This window comes from Saimiri boliviensis, chromosome 5 (assembly GCF_048565385.1).
Source record: "Saimiri boliviensis isolate mSaiBol1 chromosome 5, mSaiBol1.pri, whole genome shotgun sequence".
NCBI lineage: Eukaryota > Metazoa > Chordata > Mammalia > Primates > Cebidae > Saimiri > Saimiri boliviensis.
The window spans coordinates 69,939,267-69,957,430 of NC_133453.1; the positions used below are offsets into that span (position 1 = coordinate 69,939,267).

An 18,164-nucleotide genomic window follows, 5' to 3' on the forward strand; every position below is an offset into this window, starting at 1 on the left:
CATTTGCTTATCATATCTGCATTGCCATTTACGTAGGATAAAGATTGTTTACCCCTAAAGGTATTGCATGTATGTGTCTTTTCTTCTCCCCTCGCACGTTTTCCCCACAGAACAGTGTGGTAGAGGGTGCCTGTAATCTCAGCTACTCAGAGGCTGAGGCAGGAGAACTGCTTAAACCTGGGAGGCAGAGGTTGCTGTGAGTCGAGATCACACCACTGCACTCCAGCCTGGGCGAGAGAATGAGACTCCTTGTCTTAAAAAAAAAAAAAAAGAAAAATTAAAAACTTGACATTACATGTTTTCAAGAAGATCTACTCATATATATTACTCATATATATAACAGGTATGGGATCCTTCCCCAAAAGGAGACAGTCCTCTCCCAAAAACAGACCAGAAAGCAACAGACTTTCTGGGAGCACATATATGAAAGAAAGTTCACTTAAGTAACTGCCCTAACTGAACTTACATACAAAAAAGTAAATATAACTGTAACATAGAACATAATATTGTACTGTAAATATGTGCATAATTAAAGAAGTGAAGCATTTCATTTAAAAGTAATTTGTTCTCTGCAAGACAGGCAATACCACTTTTTCTTCTATCTTTTATAATCAAAGTACTACTTAACCCTAAAGACCGAAAAGAAACCCTATAATAATACTCTTATATTTATTTCAAAAATACTCCTTATTAACATAAGTAAATTAAATTAAATCTGTATCTAAAACAAGGTCATTGGGATACATCTGTATCTAAATAATAAGGTCATTGGAATAACCCCTTCATCTAAAGCAAACAAAACAAACAGATAAAATAAATGAACCAATGATTTTCAAGATATTGGACATCAGCCAATGAAGGACAATAATCTCTGATAGGTGGGAAGCAAGTGACGTGACAACATGTGTCATAGCTACTTTCTTGACAGAGTTTCTAGGCCACAGAAAGGAAGGAGAATCAAAATGGGGCCAAACTCCATGAAGTTGAGAAGAGAGAACCAAGCATCTAGGAAACTCAATGCTGCTATAGTTTACAGGACAGAATTCCACAGAGAAATAATCCCAGAAATCCACACAGAGTTTTCCTGAGTATTTGACTATTTACCAGAGTACTAGTTAGCACACATATGTGTGGAAACTACCCAAGGCCAGAGATAAAAACATTTGAAAGGATTGGGAAAGAATACATGCTCACATATAAGGTTGAGAACGGTGTCTATTCCCATCGGCCAAACTGAGAGAAAACCTGTAATTCAAGAGGCATTAGATAGATGACACAGGAGAGTATCTTCCTTAGTAGTGAAGAATAATTAGCACCAGACTAAGCACTTCTTCAGACTCAACAATTACAAAAGCAAGACCTAAAAGGATCAAACTGTTTCCACGAAAATTATACACCAAAATAAAGTTTTTCATAAAAAGACAAAATTTCAAGCACCCAACAAGGTAAAACTCACAGTATGAGGCGTCCAATATCTGGAACACAATGAAGCAGGAAAACAACATCTGTAATAAATAATCAATCAACTGAAACTAACCCAGGCGGGGTGCTGTGGCTCATGCCTGTAATCCCAGCACTTTGGGAGGCAGAGGAGGGCAGGGGGTCAAGACCAGCCTGACCAATATGGTGAAATCACGTCTCTACTAAAAATACAAAAATTACCTGGGCTGTGGTGGGACGCACCTGTAATCTCAGCTACTCAGGAGGCTGAGGCCAGAGAATCGCTTGAATCTGGGAGGCAGACGTTGCACTGAGCCAACAACGTGCCACTGCACTCCAGCATGGGCAACAGAGGGAGACCCTGTCTCAAAAAAAAAAAAAAAAAAAAGAAACTAATCCAGAACTAACACGTTAGAATTAGAACATTAAAAAGTTTTTATAACAGCATTCATAGTTCAAAAGTTAAGTAAAGGCCAGGCACGGTGGTTCACATTTGTAATCCCAGCACTTTGGGAGGTCAGGGCAGGTGGATCACTTGAGGTCAGGAGCTTGAGACCACCCTGGCCAATGAAGTGAAACCCATCTCTACTAAAAATACAAAAAAAAAAAAATTAGCTAGGCATGGTGGCAGGTGCCTGTAATCCCAGCTATTTGGAGGCTGAGGCAGGAGAATCACTTGAACCTAGGAAGCAGAGGTTGCAGTGAGCCAAGATGATGTCACTGCACTCCAGCTTGGGCAATGAAGCAAAACTCCGTCTCAAAAAAAAAGTTAAGTAGAAATAAAGAATATATAAAAATAGACCCAAATTGAACTTACAGGAATTCAAATTTCAATGTCTGAGATAAAAAATACACTGGATAGGAATAACAGAAGAATAGAGAGGGCAGAAAAAAGATTAGAGGACCTGAAGATTTAGCAATATAATAAAAATAAAACCAAAAGAGGAAAAAAAAAAGACTCAAAAAATTAAAACGGCATCAATGAGCTGTATTTTAAGCAGGGTAGTGCACATGTAATTTGAGTCCACAAAAGTGTGGTAAAATAGAAAAATATATAAAGAGGCTGGGTGTGGTGGCTTATGCCTGTAATCCCAGCACTTTGGGAGGCCAAGGCAGGCAAATCACCTGAGGTTGGGAGTTTGAGACCAGCCTGACCAACATAGAGAAACTCCATCTCTACGAAAAATACAAAATTAGCCGGGCATGATGGTACATGCCTGTATTCCCACCTACTCAAGAGGCTGAGGCAGGAGAATCGCTTGAACCTGGGAGGTAGAGGTGGCAGTGAGCTGAGATCATGCCACTGCACTCCAGCCCAACAAAAGTGTGAGACTCCATCTCAAAAAACAAAAAAAGAAAAAAATATAAAGAAATTATGCTCTTTGCAGATGCCACCAGTGCTGCTGGGAGCCCAGTACTATCAGCGATGGTCAACCCCACCTTGCTCTTCAATATTGCTGTCACCAGCTTGCCCTTGGGCCCCAACTCCTTTGGGCTGTTTACAGATGAGGTTCCAAAGACAGCAGAAAACTTTTGTGCTCTGAGCACTGGAGAGAAAGGATCTGGTTACAAGGGTTCCTGCTTTCACAGAATCATCCCGGGTTTATGCAACATGGTAGTGACTTCACACTCCATAATGGCACTGGCAGCATGTCAATCTACGGCGAGAAATTTGATGACGAGAACTTCATTTTGAAGCATACAGGTCCTGGCATCTTGTCCATGGCAAACGTTACACCCAACACAAATGGTTCCCAGTTTTTCATGTGCACTGCCAAGACTGAGTGGTTGGATGGCAAGCATGTGGTCTCTGGCAAGGTAAAAGAAGGCATGAATATTATAGGGGCCACGGAGCACTTTGGGTGCAGGAATGGCAAGACCAGCAAGAAGGTCACCATTGCAGACTGTGGACAACTCAGTTTGACTTGTGTTTTATCTTAACCACCAAAACCATTCCTTCTGCAGCTCAGGAGAGCAGACCTCCACCCCATCTGATTCAGTATCCTAGAATCTTTGTGCTCTCGCTGTAGTTCCTGTTGAATTCCATGTTTTCCTTATGCCCTTCCATGCCTAGCTGGACTGCAGAGTTAAGTTTTTTTTTAAGCTTATGATTATGAAATAAAAGCTAAATAACAAAAAAAGAGAAAGAAATCATGCTGAAACTTGGTGAAAATTATAAACTCACAAGTATAAGAAGCTCCAAAAACATTAAAAAAGATGAAAAAAACTATACTGAGGCATATTATAACCAAATTGCTCAGAACATGGATAAAGAAAAAATCTGAAAAGCAGCCACAGAAAAAGGCATGGTAAGTACAGAGGAGCTAAGATAAAGATGAGACTAGATTTATCCTTGGAAACAATGCAAGCAAGAAGACACTGGAGCATCTTTACTCATAGGGAAGACTGGGCAATACAGTGAGACCTCCATCTCTACAAAAAAACAAAAATTTTTTTTAAATAAAACCAGGCATGGTGGAACATACCTGTAGTCCTAATTATTAAAAACTTGGAAGGCAGAAGCAGGAGAATCGTTTGAGCCAGGCATGTGAGGTTACAATGAGCTATAACTGTGCCACTGGACCCTAGCCTTGAGACAGAGCAAAACCCTGTCTATTAAAAAATAAATAGTAAATAATTTTTTTTTAATTTAAGTACTAAAAGAAAAAATGTCCACCTAGAAAAAATATCCACCTAGAAAAAATGTCCTATATCCAAAGAAATTATCTTTGAAAAATAAAGGCAAAAAAGGGGCAAAATAATGACATTTTCAGACACACACAAAAAAAGAAGAATACATAACTAGCAAGCCCACACTGTAAAATATTCAAACTTACATAAAAAAACAGAGAGCACTGGAAATAATAAGTAGATGGGTAAAATTTTTTAGTTATTATTTAAATCTCTTTAAAATTATTGAGTGTGTAAATAACATATTCAGGGGTTTATTAAATATATAAAAGTAAAATTTATGATAACAATAGAATAAAGGCATAAAGGGAAATTTTAAAAGAAGCAAACTATTATAAGGTTCCTGTACTACACATAAAGTCGTATAAGTAGACTGTGGTAAGTGAAAGATACTATAAACTGTAAAGCAATCAGTAAAATAACAAAAGTTACAGTTCATAAGCCAACAAAGGAGAGCAAATGAAAACATAAAAAATAGTCTGAAAGAAGGCATCAAAGAAGGAAACAGCAAATGAAGTACAGAGAGGATAAACAGGAAACAAGATGATGGACTTAAATTTAACTATATCAACAATTATTTTAAATGTAAATGGTCTAAGTATCATTGTCAGAGATTTTAAGACTGGATTTTAAAAAAGCAAGGCAGGCCAGGTGCAGTGGCTCATGCCTATAATCCCAGCACTTTGGGAGGCTGAGGCGGGTGGATCACGAGGTCAAGAGATCAAGACCATGCTGGTCAACATGGTGAAACCCCATCTCTACTAAAAATGCAAAAATTAGCTGGGCACGGTGGCGTGCCTGTAGTCCCAGTCATTTGGGAGGCTGAGGCACAAGAATCACTTGAACTGGGGAGATGGAAGCTGCAGTGAGCTGAGGTCACATACCACTGCACTCCAGCCTGGGCAACAGAGAGAGAGAGAGACTCCTGTCTCAAAAAAAAAAAAGAAAGAAAAAAAAAAGAAAGAGAAGGAGAAGGAGGAGCAGTAGCAGCAACAGCAGCAGCAGCAGGAGGAATAAATTACTAATACAATCTGAAGGAAAAGAAAAAAAATCCTCAAAATTTCCTTTTTTTTGAGATGGGGTCTCACTATGTCACCCAAAATAAAGTGCAGTGGTGCCATCCCGGCTTACTACAGCCTCTACCTCCTACACTCAAGTAATCTTCCCACCTCAGCTTTCTGAGTACCTGGGACTACAGGCACGTACGTGCCACTATGCCTGGCTAATTCTTCTAGTTTTTATAAAGATGGGGTCTTATCATGTTGCCCGGGCTGGTCTCAAACTCCTGAGCTCAAGTGATTCACAACCCTCAGCCTCCCAGAGAGCTAGGATTACAGGCATAAGCCACCACTCCCAGCTTTAAAAACCTCAAAACTTCAAGCCAGGCGCGGTGGCTCAAGCCTGTAATCCCAGCACTTTGGGAGGCCGAGGCGGGTGGATCACGAGGTCGAGAGATCGAGACCATCCTGGTCAACGTGGTGAAACCCCGTCTCTACTAAAAATACAAAAAATTAGCTGGGCATGGTGGCGCGTGCCTGTAGTCCCAGCTACTCAGGAGGCTGAGGCAGGAGAATTTTTTTTTTTTTTTGAGACGGAGTTTCGCTCTTGTTACCCAGGCTGGAGTGCAATGGCGCGATCTCGGCTCACCGCAACCTCCGCCTCCTGGGTTCAGGCAATTCTCCTGCCTCAGCCTCCTGAGTGGCTGGGATTACAGGCATGTGCCACCATGCCCAGCTAAAAACCTCAAAACTTCTAAATGACCCATTGGTTAAAAAGGAGATCACAGAAAATAGAAAATATTTTGAACTGAATAAAAATGAAAACATATCAAAAATGTTCGATGCCTGTAAACTGTGCTTACAGGGAAATTTATTGTGAAGGAAATTTATTGCATTGTATCTTATTAGAAAAAAAGAAAGACGGCCGGGCGCTGTGGCTGAAGCCTGTAATCCCAACACTTTGGGAGGCCGAGGCGGGTGGATGACAAGGTCGAGAGATCGAGACCATCCTGGTCAACATGGTGAAACCCCGCCTCTACTAAAAGTGCAAAAAATTAGCTGGGCATGGTGGCACGTGCCTGTAATCCCAGCTACTCAGGAGGCTGAGGCAGGAGAATTGCCTGAGCCCAGGAGGCGGAGGTTGCGGTGAGCCGAGATCGCGCCATTGCACTCCAGCCTGGGTAACAAGGGCGAAACTCCGTCTCAAAAAATAAAAAATAAAAAATAAAAAAAAACCTTCCAACAACAAATATTCCAAACCTACGTTGTTTCATGAACACTGTCAAGATATTTAAAGGAGGAATAATGTCATATTCTACACAAACTCTTACAAAATAAAGAAGGTGCCCTCCCAACTCATTTATGAAGCCAGCTTTACTCTGATACCAAAATCAGACAGAGATATTGCAAAAGAAGAAAACCACAGTACAATATATCTCTTGAATACAAATACAAAAATCCTCATGTCAAAACACAAGCAGCTTAAATCCAGCAATCTATGGAAAGGATAATACATCATGACAATGTGGATTTTATCCCAGGAATGCAAGACTGGTTCAATATTTAATAATTATTCCATGTGTAATACTACATAGATGGCGTTATGATTTGAATATGTGACCTCTCCAAAACTCATGTTGTAACTGAATCCCCACTGTGGTTGTATTAAGAGGCACAGCCCTTGGGGAAGTGATTTCATCATTAGGGCTCTGCCCTCTCAGATGGATTAGTGCCTTATAAAAGGGCTGGAGGGAACTAGCTCAGGCTCCTTTTGCTTATCTATTCTTCCACTATATGAGGACAGAAGATCTGCCCCTTTGCCCTTTTCACCACTTCCACCATGTAAGGATGCAGCAGAAGACCCTCACCAGACTCCAAATACGAGTGCTTTGATCTTGGACTTTCCAGCCTTAAAACTGTAAGAAATAATTTCTGTTCTTTATAAATTACTCAGTCTCAGGTATTTTGTTATAACAGAACAAATGAACTAAGCAGAAATTGGTACAAAGAAGTGATATTGTTGCTATAACAAATACTTGAAAACATGGAAGTGGCTTTGGAACTAGGTCATAGGTATAGGCTGGAGCAGTTTTGAACTGAATGCTAAGAAAAGCTTAGATTGCTATAAAAGGAGCATTAAGGATAGTTCCAGTGAGGGCTCAAAGGAAAAAATGGAATGTTGGTAGAATGGAGAGTAAAGAACATTCTGATGATCTCTTAAACAGAAATGAGGAATATCATATCTCAAACTGGAGGAAAGACCATTCTTTTTACAAAGTAGCAAAGAAATTGGCTGAATTGGCTGGGCGCAGTAGCTCACACTTATAATCCCAGCACTTTGGGAGGCCGACGCAGGCAGATCACAAGGTCAGGAGTTTGAGACCAGCCTGGCCAATATGGTGAAACCATGTCTCTATTAAAAATATAAAAATTGCCGGGCGCGGTGGCTCACGCCTGTAATCCCAGCACTTTGGGAGGCCGAGGCAGGTGAATCACGAGGTCAAGAGATTGAGACCATCCTGGTCAACATGGTGAAACCCCGTCTCTACTAAAAATACAAAAAATTAGCTGGGCATAGTGGCGCGTGCCTGTAATCCCAGCTACTCAGGAGGCTGAGGCAGGAGAATTGCCTGAACCCAGGAGGCGGAGGTTGCGGTGAGCCAAGATCACGCCATTGCACTTCAGCCTGGGTAACAAGAACGAAACTCTGTCTCAAAAAAATAAAAAATAAAAAAAAAAAATAAAAATATATATATATATATATAAATTAGCTGGGCATGGTGGCGCACACCTGTACTCCCAGCTACTAGGGAAGCTGAGACAGGAGAATCACTTGAACCCGGGAGGTGGAGGTTGCAGTGAGCCGAGATCACACCACTGCACTCCAGCCTGGCAACAGAGCAAGACTCCCTCTCAAAAAAAAAAAATTTGGCTGAATTGTATCCATGTCTGACTATTTTGTGAAAGACAAAATATAAGAGCTATAAACTAGGATATTTCGCAAAAAAAAAAAAAACCTCTAAGCAAAGTGTTCAAGATACTGCATGGCTTCTCTTAGCTGCTTATACTAAAATCCAAATAGAGACAATGAGATGAAGATGAAATTCATAATCAAAAAAGAAGCAGAAAGTAAAGATTTGGAAAATTATCAACCAGGTCATATAAAGAATAAAAAAGCATGCTTAGGAGAAAAAAGACAAGGATGTGGCCAAGGTGTGACTGTTTCATCAAGACAATGGAAGAATGACCCCAAAAGCTATTGAGATCTTTGAGACAGCCACACCCACGGCAGGCCCAGAATGCCAGTGCCTTGAGCGAAGAACTGTTTCAATGGAGGGGGCCCAGGGTACCTGTGGAGCCTCAGGGCTTGCTGCACAGCACCACCTCAAGTCTCTGCTCCCTGCACTCCAATGCAGTGCTCCTTGCACCCCACCTGCAGTTCACACAGCCAGGATGCTGCTAAGACTGCCACTCCCAAAGAAACAAGCAGTAAGCAGCCTTCGCAGTGTCCACATGTTACTAACTCTGCAAGCTGTAGAGGCATGGCTTTCTCCACCTAAATTTCAAAGCATGTACCAGAGAGCCTGAGGCCCAGGAAGAGAACTGTCACAGAGCAGGGCAGCAGCAGAGTCCCCACAAGGGCAATGCCTAGTGGAGCCAGCGGGGGACAGGTCCACCAAAGACAGTCTCCACAAGGGCAATACCCAGTAGAGCTGTGGGGGCAGGGTTGCCCCCCAAAACCCTAGAAGCATAGTCACATAGTTACCAACCTGCAACTCCAGCTTGAGAGAGCCAGAGATGCCGGATTCCAACCTGTGAGAGGTACAGTGTGGACTGTGCCCAAGAGAGTTCCAGCTCCCTTTCTAGCTTCATGCATTTCAAGGAAATCACTTCTCTGCTAACTACAAGCAGCCAGAAAGAAGAGACAGTGAAACACAGGTAAGACAGTTCAGAGGGAGGTGGGGGGAAAGTCTCTTGGATAACTGCCAAACTTCACACTCATACAATGGCCCCAATAAAACAATGGGCCTTAATAGCACATTCCTTTCCCTTCAGGTGGACCAAGATAGGGATGCTAAGATGGAGGGGTGGGCATGCCTGCAGCTGCACAAAGATATACGGGAAAAGACACACAATTTTCCCTCCCAGATAACCATAACAATGAAACACAGAAGCAGTCCAAGTCTCTGATAAACTCTCCCACCCTGAATCCTTAAAATCTCTTAGTCTGTAAGAGAGAGGGCCAGAATGCCCCTCTCAGGTTTGTTTTCTTTAAAATAAATCTGTCTTTTTTTTTTTTTTGAGACGGAGTTTCGCTCTTGTTACCCAGGCTGGAGTGCAATGGCGCGATCTCGGCTCACCGCAACCTCCGCCTCCTGGGTTCAGGCAATTCTCCTGCCTCAGCCTCCTGAGTAGCTGGGATTACAGGCACGTGCCACCATGCCCAGCTAATTTTTTGTATTTTTAGTAGAGATGGGGTTTCACCATGTTGACCAGGATGGTCTAGATCTCTCGACCTCGTGATCCACCTGCCTTGGCCTCCCAAAGTGCTGGGATTACAGGCTTGAGCCACCGCGCCCGGCCAAAATAAATCTGTCTTGACTGGTAAGCCACCTTTCGTGTTACTTTCCTTTTTTTAATTCTTACACCTTGGGGACCCAAAATCCAACCCAGTGTGTCCAGAAAGTAAGACAATTATTTTCAAGCCTTAGGATTTAATGTTGTTTGCCTTGCTGAGTTTTGCACTTACTTGAGATATGCCACTCCTCTTTTATTGCCCATTCCTCCCTACATAATGGAAACATGTGTCCTTGACTCTTTCACCATTGTAGTGTTTGTGTGTGTACATATGCGCTTTATTGGATGCATAATAGATGTACATAGTTTCTGGGTACATGTAATAATTTAATACATTCATATAATTTGCAAAGATCAAACCAATGTACTTGGGATACCACCACCTTAAATATTTGTCTTTTTATGCTACAGCCATTCAAATTCTTCTCTTCTAGCTATTTTGTAATTTACAATGGATTATTTGTAAACTACAGTTACCCTACTGATCTATCTAACATTAGGTTTTATTTCTTTCATCAAACCATATATTTGTACCCATTAATTAACTTATCTTTATTCCCCTCCTTATTTCTCCCTTCCCTCTCTGGTAATCACCAATCTACTCTCTATCTTCATGAAATCAGTTTTTTAACTCCCACAGGAGTGAGAACATGAGATATTTGTCTTTCTGCCCTGGGCTTATTTCACTTGACATAATGGCCTCCAGGCCCACCCATGTTGCTACAAATGACAAGATTTCATTCTTTTTATGGCTACATAATATTCCATTGTGCATATATACCACATTTTCTTTATCCATTCTTCCATTAGTGGGCATTTAGGTTGATGCCCTATTTTGGCTACTATGAATAGTGCTGCAATAAACATGGGACTTGAGATCTCTTTTTCATATATTGATTTCCCTTTTTTTGCATACATACCCAGTAGTGGGATTACTGGATCACATGGTAATCTATTTTTAGTTTTCTGAAGAACCTCCATGCTGTTTTCCATAGTGACTGTACTAGTAATAATTTACATTCCCACCAACAGTGTAAGACATTGTATTTTGAAAGCAGGTAATTTGACTTCACAGGTTCACAGCTAGAGAGAAATCTGCCATAGGATGAAGCATATCTTTGAGTCTCATCACATCTAATTGAGATGATATTTAGATGAGACTCCAAACTTTAGACGTTCAAGCTGGTGCTAGAACAAGACTTCTGGAGCTACTGGAATGAAATGAATGTATTTGTACGTGAAAAGACATTAACTTTGTGAGGGCAAGGGGCAGAGGCAGAACACCACAGTCTGAATGTGTGTCCTCTCCAAAATTCACACTGAAATTTAATCTCCATTGTGGTGGTACTAAGAGGCGGAAGCCTTTGGCGATGTGTTAAGTCACGAGGGCTCTGCCTTAAGCAAGTGCTAGAGGGAACTAGCTTAGGCCCCTTTTGCCCTCTTTCCCGCTTCTGCCATGTGAGGATGCAAAAAGAAGGACTCACCAGACATACACACACACACACACACACACACACACACACACACACACACAGTCTTAATTGTGGACTTCCCAGCCTCCAGATTGGAATAAATAAATTTGTTATTTCTAAATTACTCAGTCTGGTGTTACAGCAGCACAAACAGACTAAGATTGATGGCAATTTATGTATTCTACCATAAAGCATTCCATTGTATAATTAAACTACAGTTCACTAATCTCATTGTTTCAATTTGTCCCTATTTCAGTGTTACAGTGAATATATTTGAATATGTATCTTTCTGCAACCTCCTCATATTTAATGTGATGCCAGTCAGCATCTTAACAGAAGTTTTCCAGAGAACCTGGCAAGCTGACCCTGAAATTCAAATGAAAACAGGAACCAAGAATAGCCAAAATCCTTTTGAAGAGTAGTAAGAAAATCCTACCATATCAAAATACATTTTAATGTTCTAATAAAGTAGTATGGTACTGTTACAGGAGACATATCAATACAACAACAGAGAGCTTAGGACATAGGTATGTGACAGAGGTAACACCATAGATCAATAGAGGAAAAAAATGTTCAATAAGTGAATCCTCATATTTGAAAAGATAAAATTAGATCTAATATACGGTTTGACTAGTCCCCATCCAAAATCTCATCCTGAATTATAATCCCCATAATCCCCATGTTAAGGGCAGGATGAGGTGGAGATAACTGGATCATGGGGATGGTTTGCCCTATGCTGTTCTCATGATAGTAAGTTCTCACAAGATGTGATGGTGTGTTTTGTTTTGTTTTGTTTTTCAGATAGAGTCTCACTCTGTCACCCAAGCTGGAGTGCAATGGTGTGGTCTTGGCTCACTGCAACCTCCACCTCCCAGGTTCAAGTGATTCTCCCACCTCAGCCTCCCAAGTAGCTGAAACTACAGGCCCATGCCACCACACCCAGCTAATTTTACATTTTTAGTAGAGACAGAGTTTCACCATGTTGGCCAGACTGGTCTCAAACTTCTGACCCCATGATGCCCACCTTGGCCTCCCAAAGTGCTGGAATTACAAGCATGAGCCACTGCACCCAGCCAAGACATGATGGTTTTATAAGAATCTGGCATTTCCCCTGCTCACCTCTTCTCCCTCCTGCTGCTCTGTAAAGAGGTGCTTTCCACCATGATTTTAAGTTTCCTGAGGCCTCCCCAGCCATGTTGAACTGTGAGTCAATTAAACCTCCTTCCTATTTATAATTTACCCAGTCTCTGGCAGTTCTTTAGAGCAGTGTGAAAACAGACTAATAAAGACCTCAATCTCATACTACAAGTAAAAATAAATTCCAGATGGACAAAAGACCTAAGTGTACAATCTAAAACCTTAAATCTTTTAGTAGAAAACATATAAGCATTTTTTAAACCAGGCTGAAGATTTCTTTAACAAGATAAAATAATACAAACTACAGAAGAAAATTTTTTGATTTAAAATCTTTTAAAAACAAAATTATGTATTTCAAGATAAAAAGACAAGATACACATTAGAAGATGAAATTAGGTATTTTTATAACCAAGGATCAGCATCTAGAGTATGTACAGCATTCTTAAAACTCAGTAAAACAGACAAAACAAACAGAAAACAGTCAAAAAGTATAAACCAGCAGTTCACAAAAAAAAGAAACCCAAATGGCCCCAAAACATACAAAAAGATGTTCAACTTTACTAGTCAGGAAAATATAAATTTTAAAAAGGTGTATATATCCAACAGATTAGTAAAATACTATAAATGTGTATATATAATTTTAAGTTCCAAAGTACATGTGCAGTATGCACAGGGTTTGTTACATAGGTAAATGCTGGCCATGGTGGTTTGCTACACCTATCAACCTACCACCTGGGTATGAAGCCCAGCATGCATCAGCTATTTTTCCTGATGGTCTCCCTCTCCCCGCCCTCCACCCAACAGGCCTCAGTGTGTATTGTTCCCCTCCCTGTCTCCATGTGTTCTCATTAACACCAGGTTTTGATAAACAGAAAAACAAGAACTCAAATTCCTGGTGGGGCTGGGCACGGTGGCTTATGCCTATAATCCCAGCACTTTGGAGACTGAGGCAGGAAGATCACTTGAGGTCAGGAATTTGAGACCAACCTGGCCAATATGGTGAAACCCCATCTGTACTAAAAACACAAAAATTAGCTGGGCATGATGGCACACGCCTGTAGTCCCAGCTACTCAGGAGGCTGAAGCAGAAGAATCACTTGAACCTGGGAGGTGGATGTTGCAGTGGGCTGAGATTATACTACTGTACTCCAGCCTGGGTGCCAGAGGGAGACACCATCTTCTATTAAAAAAAAAAAAAAAAAATCCCTGGTGGCAGTATACTAGGGAGTAGATGGAATCAACCATTGGAGGGCAATTTTTTTTTTTTTTTTTTTTTTTGCAACAGAGTTTTGCTCTGTTGCCCAGGCTGGAGTACAGTGGCACGATCTAAGCTCACTGCAACCTCTGCCTCCCTGGTTCAACCAATTCTCCTGCCTCAGTCCCCCGAGTAGCTGGGACTACGGGCACGTGCCAACACGCCCGCCTAATTTTTGTAATTTTTAGAGAGACAACGTTTCATCATATTGGGCAGGCTGGTCTCAAACTCCTGACCTCATGATCCACCTGCCTCAGCCTCCCAAAGTGCTAGTATTACAGATGTGAGCCACAGCACCTGGCCATAGGGCAATTCTTAACTACCTAGTAGTACTGAAGAATAGAACATTCTATGGCCCAGCAATTCTCCTTCTAGGAATCTATCTTAAAGACATTCTAGTCTGTCTATATAAAGAGATACATGCAAAGATGTTCCCTGTGGCCCTACTGGAAGAAATAAAAAATAGAACACATCTAATTGGCCCTCAGCAAATAAATAGTTAAGTAAACTGTAGTTTATAAAAATTATTAACAATAGTTAGAAATGAATGCACCAGTCTATAATTAGCAGCATGGTTAGTGAAAAGGGCAAATTACAAAAGCAGTCATACAATATAAAATCACTTATGTAAAATTTGACATTAGAACAGTCCATGTACATTTACTGTTCAGATGCAATAAATATACAAAAACATGCATAAATATGGCACAGAAATTTCAGAATAATGCTAACCTCTGGAGAAGGAAAGAGAAAGGAAGGGAGAGGTAGGCTGACCTTTCTTTGATTTTTTGACTAAAAGCAGCTCTAAAGCAAACATGGCAAAAGGTTAACATCTATTCACCTCAATGCTAAGTACAAAGGTATCTGTTATATCTGTTATATTACTTTTACATTACTGTTGCTATATACTATACTCTGTATATGTAACAGTAATCTGTTATTTACTTTTGTTTGTAAATTCAAATTGTTTCATAATTGAAAATAGTTTTAAAGAGTTTCATAATGATTAAAAAATTAGGCTGGGCACAATGGCTCATGCCTGTAATCCCAGTGCTTTGGGAGGCCGGGTGGATCGCCTGGGGTCAGGAGTTCAAGACCAGCCTCACTAATATGGTGACATCCCATCTCTACTAAAAATACAAAAATTAGCCAGGCATGGTGGCATGCACCTGTAGTCCCAACTACTTGTGAGGCTGAGACAGGAGAATTGCTTGAACCTGGGAGGTGGAGGCTGCAGTGGGCTGAGATCGCACTCCGGCCTGGCAATGGGGTGAGACTCAGTCTCAAAAAAACAAACAAACAAAAAAACAAAAATATGAATATTTTAAGTGTAGTATTGGTATTACGGTTTAGGGGGAGTTTTTTGTTTGTTTTGAGAGGGGAGACCCTCTCACCTCCTTCAATTTCACCTCCTCCCTCCCCCGCCTTCCAGATGGGAAGGAGGGTGAAGAAGGAAAAAAAATGAAATAAAATACCAAAGAGCTGGGAAAATGACTCCCTCTTTAGTTCCCAGGGTCTCTGCTGTTAACCTTGAAAGCGATGCAAATGAATGCTATCTCTGCCTGCTAGAGCCTGGCACTGGTTCATGCCCCCACATTTCCACAGACTAGGCTCCCTCCTGGAAACATCTCTGCCAACAAATAGCTTGTTGCTTTTGTCTTGTCTCTGTAACCTCCACTCCCTTGCTGGTACCTGCTTGTGCTGTATATGAATTAGCAAATCAATGAAGCCAAAAGATTGTAAGGTCAGACGTCCAGCAAATGGACAATGACATAATTCCACCTCAGTTTCCCCTTTAGTGTTGTAAGCCTATAAAAGGGGAGAGAAGCTGCAGCTCCAGGACCTCAGTGAATGAGCCTGTAGACCCCCGCAGCTCCTAGTCAAAAAAAAAGTACTTCCTTCCATAGTTCAGTGTTCAAGAGGTTTGTTCCCCGCCACTCCTGCTACAGTTTGTCTAGTTGGTTGTTTGTTTTTTGTTTTGTTTTCAAGAGATGAAGTCATTCTATGCTGCTATGGCTGGAGTGCAGTGACTATTCACAGGTGTGATCATAACCCACCGAGGCCTCTTACTCCCAGGCTCAAGCAATACTCCCATCTCAGCCTCGGGAGTAGCTGTGACTACAGGTGCAAGCCACCAGGCCTGGCATTATTTTTTAATTGTGGTAAAAATATAAATAACATAAATTTTTCCATTTAAATCATCTTAAGTGTTCAATTTAGTGGCATTAAGTACATTCACCTTGTTTTGTAACCATCACAACCACTGATTTCAAGAACTTTTTCATCTTCACAAACTGAAACTCTGTACCTGTTCAAAAATAACTCCCCAATCTCCCCATCCCTTAGCCTCTGATAATCACTATTCTACTTTCTGTCTCTATGAAGTGACTATTCCGGGTACTTCATATAAACAGAAGCATAAAAGCATTTGTCTTTTTGGGGGGTTGTTTCATTTGGCATAATGTCTTTAAGGTGTATCTACATTGTAACAATCTAATGTGTCAGAATTTTAATACTTTTTAAGACTAAATATTCTGTTGTGCTATATGTATAATCCACATATTGCTTATCCATTCATCCACTGATGGACAGTTATGTTTTAGAGTTCACATCTCTTTGCTGAGATACATACTCAATATTTTTAAATTAAGTTATAAGGTATCTGATACTTGCTTTAAAATACTCCTGGCTGGGAGGAAAGAGCAGTGGGACTGGGGAGATAACAGATGAAACAAGGTATCACTTTTCACCTATGAGAGCAGAAAAGATCAGAAACACTGATACCACCATGTATACTGCCAGGATATGGGGAAACAAACTCTCTCATTTTTGGCAGGAATGTAAATTAATTTCTTTGGAAGGTTCTATCAAAGTTGAAATTGCACATTTCCTTTAACCAAGATATAACTTGTAGGAATTTATCCTCACACATATGCTCACACACATATGAAGAAGGGTATACAAGAATACTGACTGCAACAATGTTTACAACAGCTCAAGTCTGGAAATGTCTATCAGTTAGGGAACTGATTGCAAAAATCATAGCATATTACAAAAACATGAAAATACAATGAAATACTATTTAACTTTAAAAAATGAAGTAATTCTACTTTTAAGATAGTGTCCATAAATATGATAAGGGGAAAAGAGCAAGATACTGAAGAGAGTAACTCTATTCAACCAGACATTTATATGGTTCCATTTCTGGCTACCACAGATCAAAAACCCTAAAAACCTCCCACAGCACAGGCCAGGCACCATACTGTGGCTCACAACTACAATCCCAGACCTTTGGGAGGATGAGGCGAGTGGACCGCTTGAAGCCAGGAGTTCAAGATCAGCCTGGCCAATATGGTCAAATATCATCTCTACAAAAAATACCAAAAAAAAATTTCAGCTGGGTGTGGTGGTGTGTGCCTGTAGTCCCAGCTACTTGGGAGACTGAGGTGGAAGATCACTTGAGCCTGAAAGGTTGAGGTTGCAGTGAGCTGTGGTATCACACCACTGCACTCCAGCCTGGGAGACACTGCAAGACCCTGTTTCTTAAAAAAGGGAAAAAAAAAAAAAAAAAAAAAAAAAAAAACTAAAAATCCTGGATAAATTATAACTAATCTCTTTTAAATACATAACTAAGCTCAATAGAAAGTAAGGGAAATCTCTTACTCAGGGATAGGATGGAGAAAGGCACCTTTACTTTTTACTTTATTCACTTATTTTTATGTTATAATCAATGTGTATTACTTCTGAAATTAAAAAAGAATGAAAGCACTCTGAAAAAAAGCTGCTATGGATTTAATAATCAATGCCATCTCATGAATAACTAAAGCCATGTAATCTTACAGCAACTTTTCAGGTATAGTAGTCACTATTTTTATCCAATATTACTGACACCTGCTAAGTACAAGAGACTGTGCTGGCATCTGGTTACTAGCAAAATGAGGTCCTTATCTTTTAAGGAGCTTAGAATATGTGACGAAGAACAAGCAAGGAGACAAAAATATCTGTAATATAGGACAGAACATGAAACTCGTCATTCTCTGCATCAAAATTTGAGAACTAAATGTTTAAAATCCCAGTTTCTGGTTTAGTATTCCATCAGAGCCCAAAACCAGCTAGTCAGACATTACAGTTGACCCTTGAACAACACTGGTTTGAACTCCAAGGGTCCACTTACAAGGAATTTTTTTTTAAATCAAACATGGATCGAAAATACAGAATTCATGGATCTGAAACGCACACACATGAAAAGCAGACTTTTTTCATAGCAGGATTTCAGTATACTCTGGAGAGTGGGTGAAAGGTGGGTATCCTGGAACCAGTCTCCTGTGTATACCATATACTGAGGGATGAATGTATTTGAGATACATTACATTTCCATTACAGGTTATTTTGTTTTATTTCATTTTGAGTTCATCCATCCGTAAAGCATTTGTGACAGTGGCTGCACTTATTCACTAGCGGCAAAACTGTAGTTAAACATACATATTAGTACATAGCCTTTGTGATCTCATCCCACAAACGAAACCTCAATTGTTTTCTTCCTTTGGTCTGTAAATCTGCTAATACCGTCACACTGATTACATCAATACTACT

The 18,164-nt window shown here is 40.5% G+C and overlaps 1 protein-coding gene across 7 annotated transcripts in view; it reads right to left on the bottom strand.

The window, feature by feature from the left end:
• UBR3 (ubiquitin protein ligase E3 component n-recognin 3) overlaps nt 1-18,164 on the bottom strand; it is a 248,075-nt gene that overhangs the window by 225,851 nt on the left and 4,060 nt on the right. Inside the window, exon 1 of one of the 7 annotated variants that reach the window (XM_074399502.1) lies at nt 1,684-3,077. The exons of the other annotated variants lie outside the window; for them this stretch is intronic. The gene's annotated coding sequence lies outside the window, so the exon portion shown is untranslated. Of the gene's footprint in view, nt 1-1,683; nt 3,078-18,164 lie in introns of those variants that run through there. 7 annotated transcript variants of the gene reach the window in all.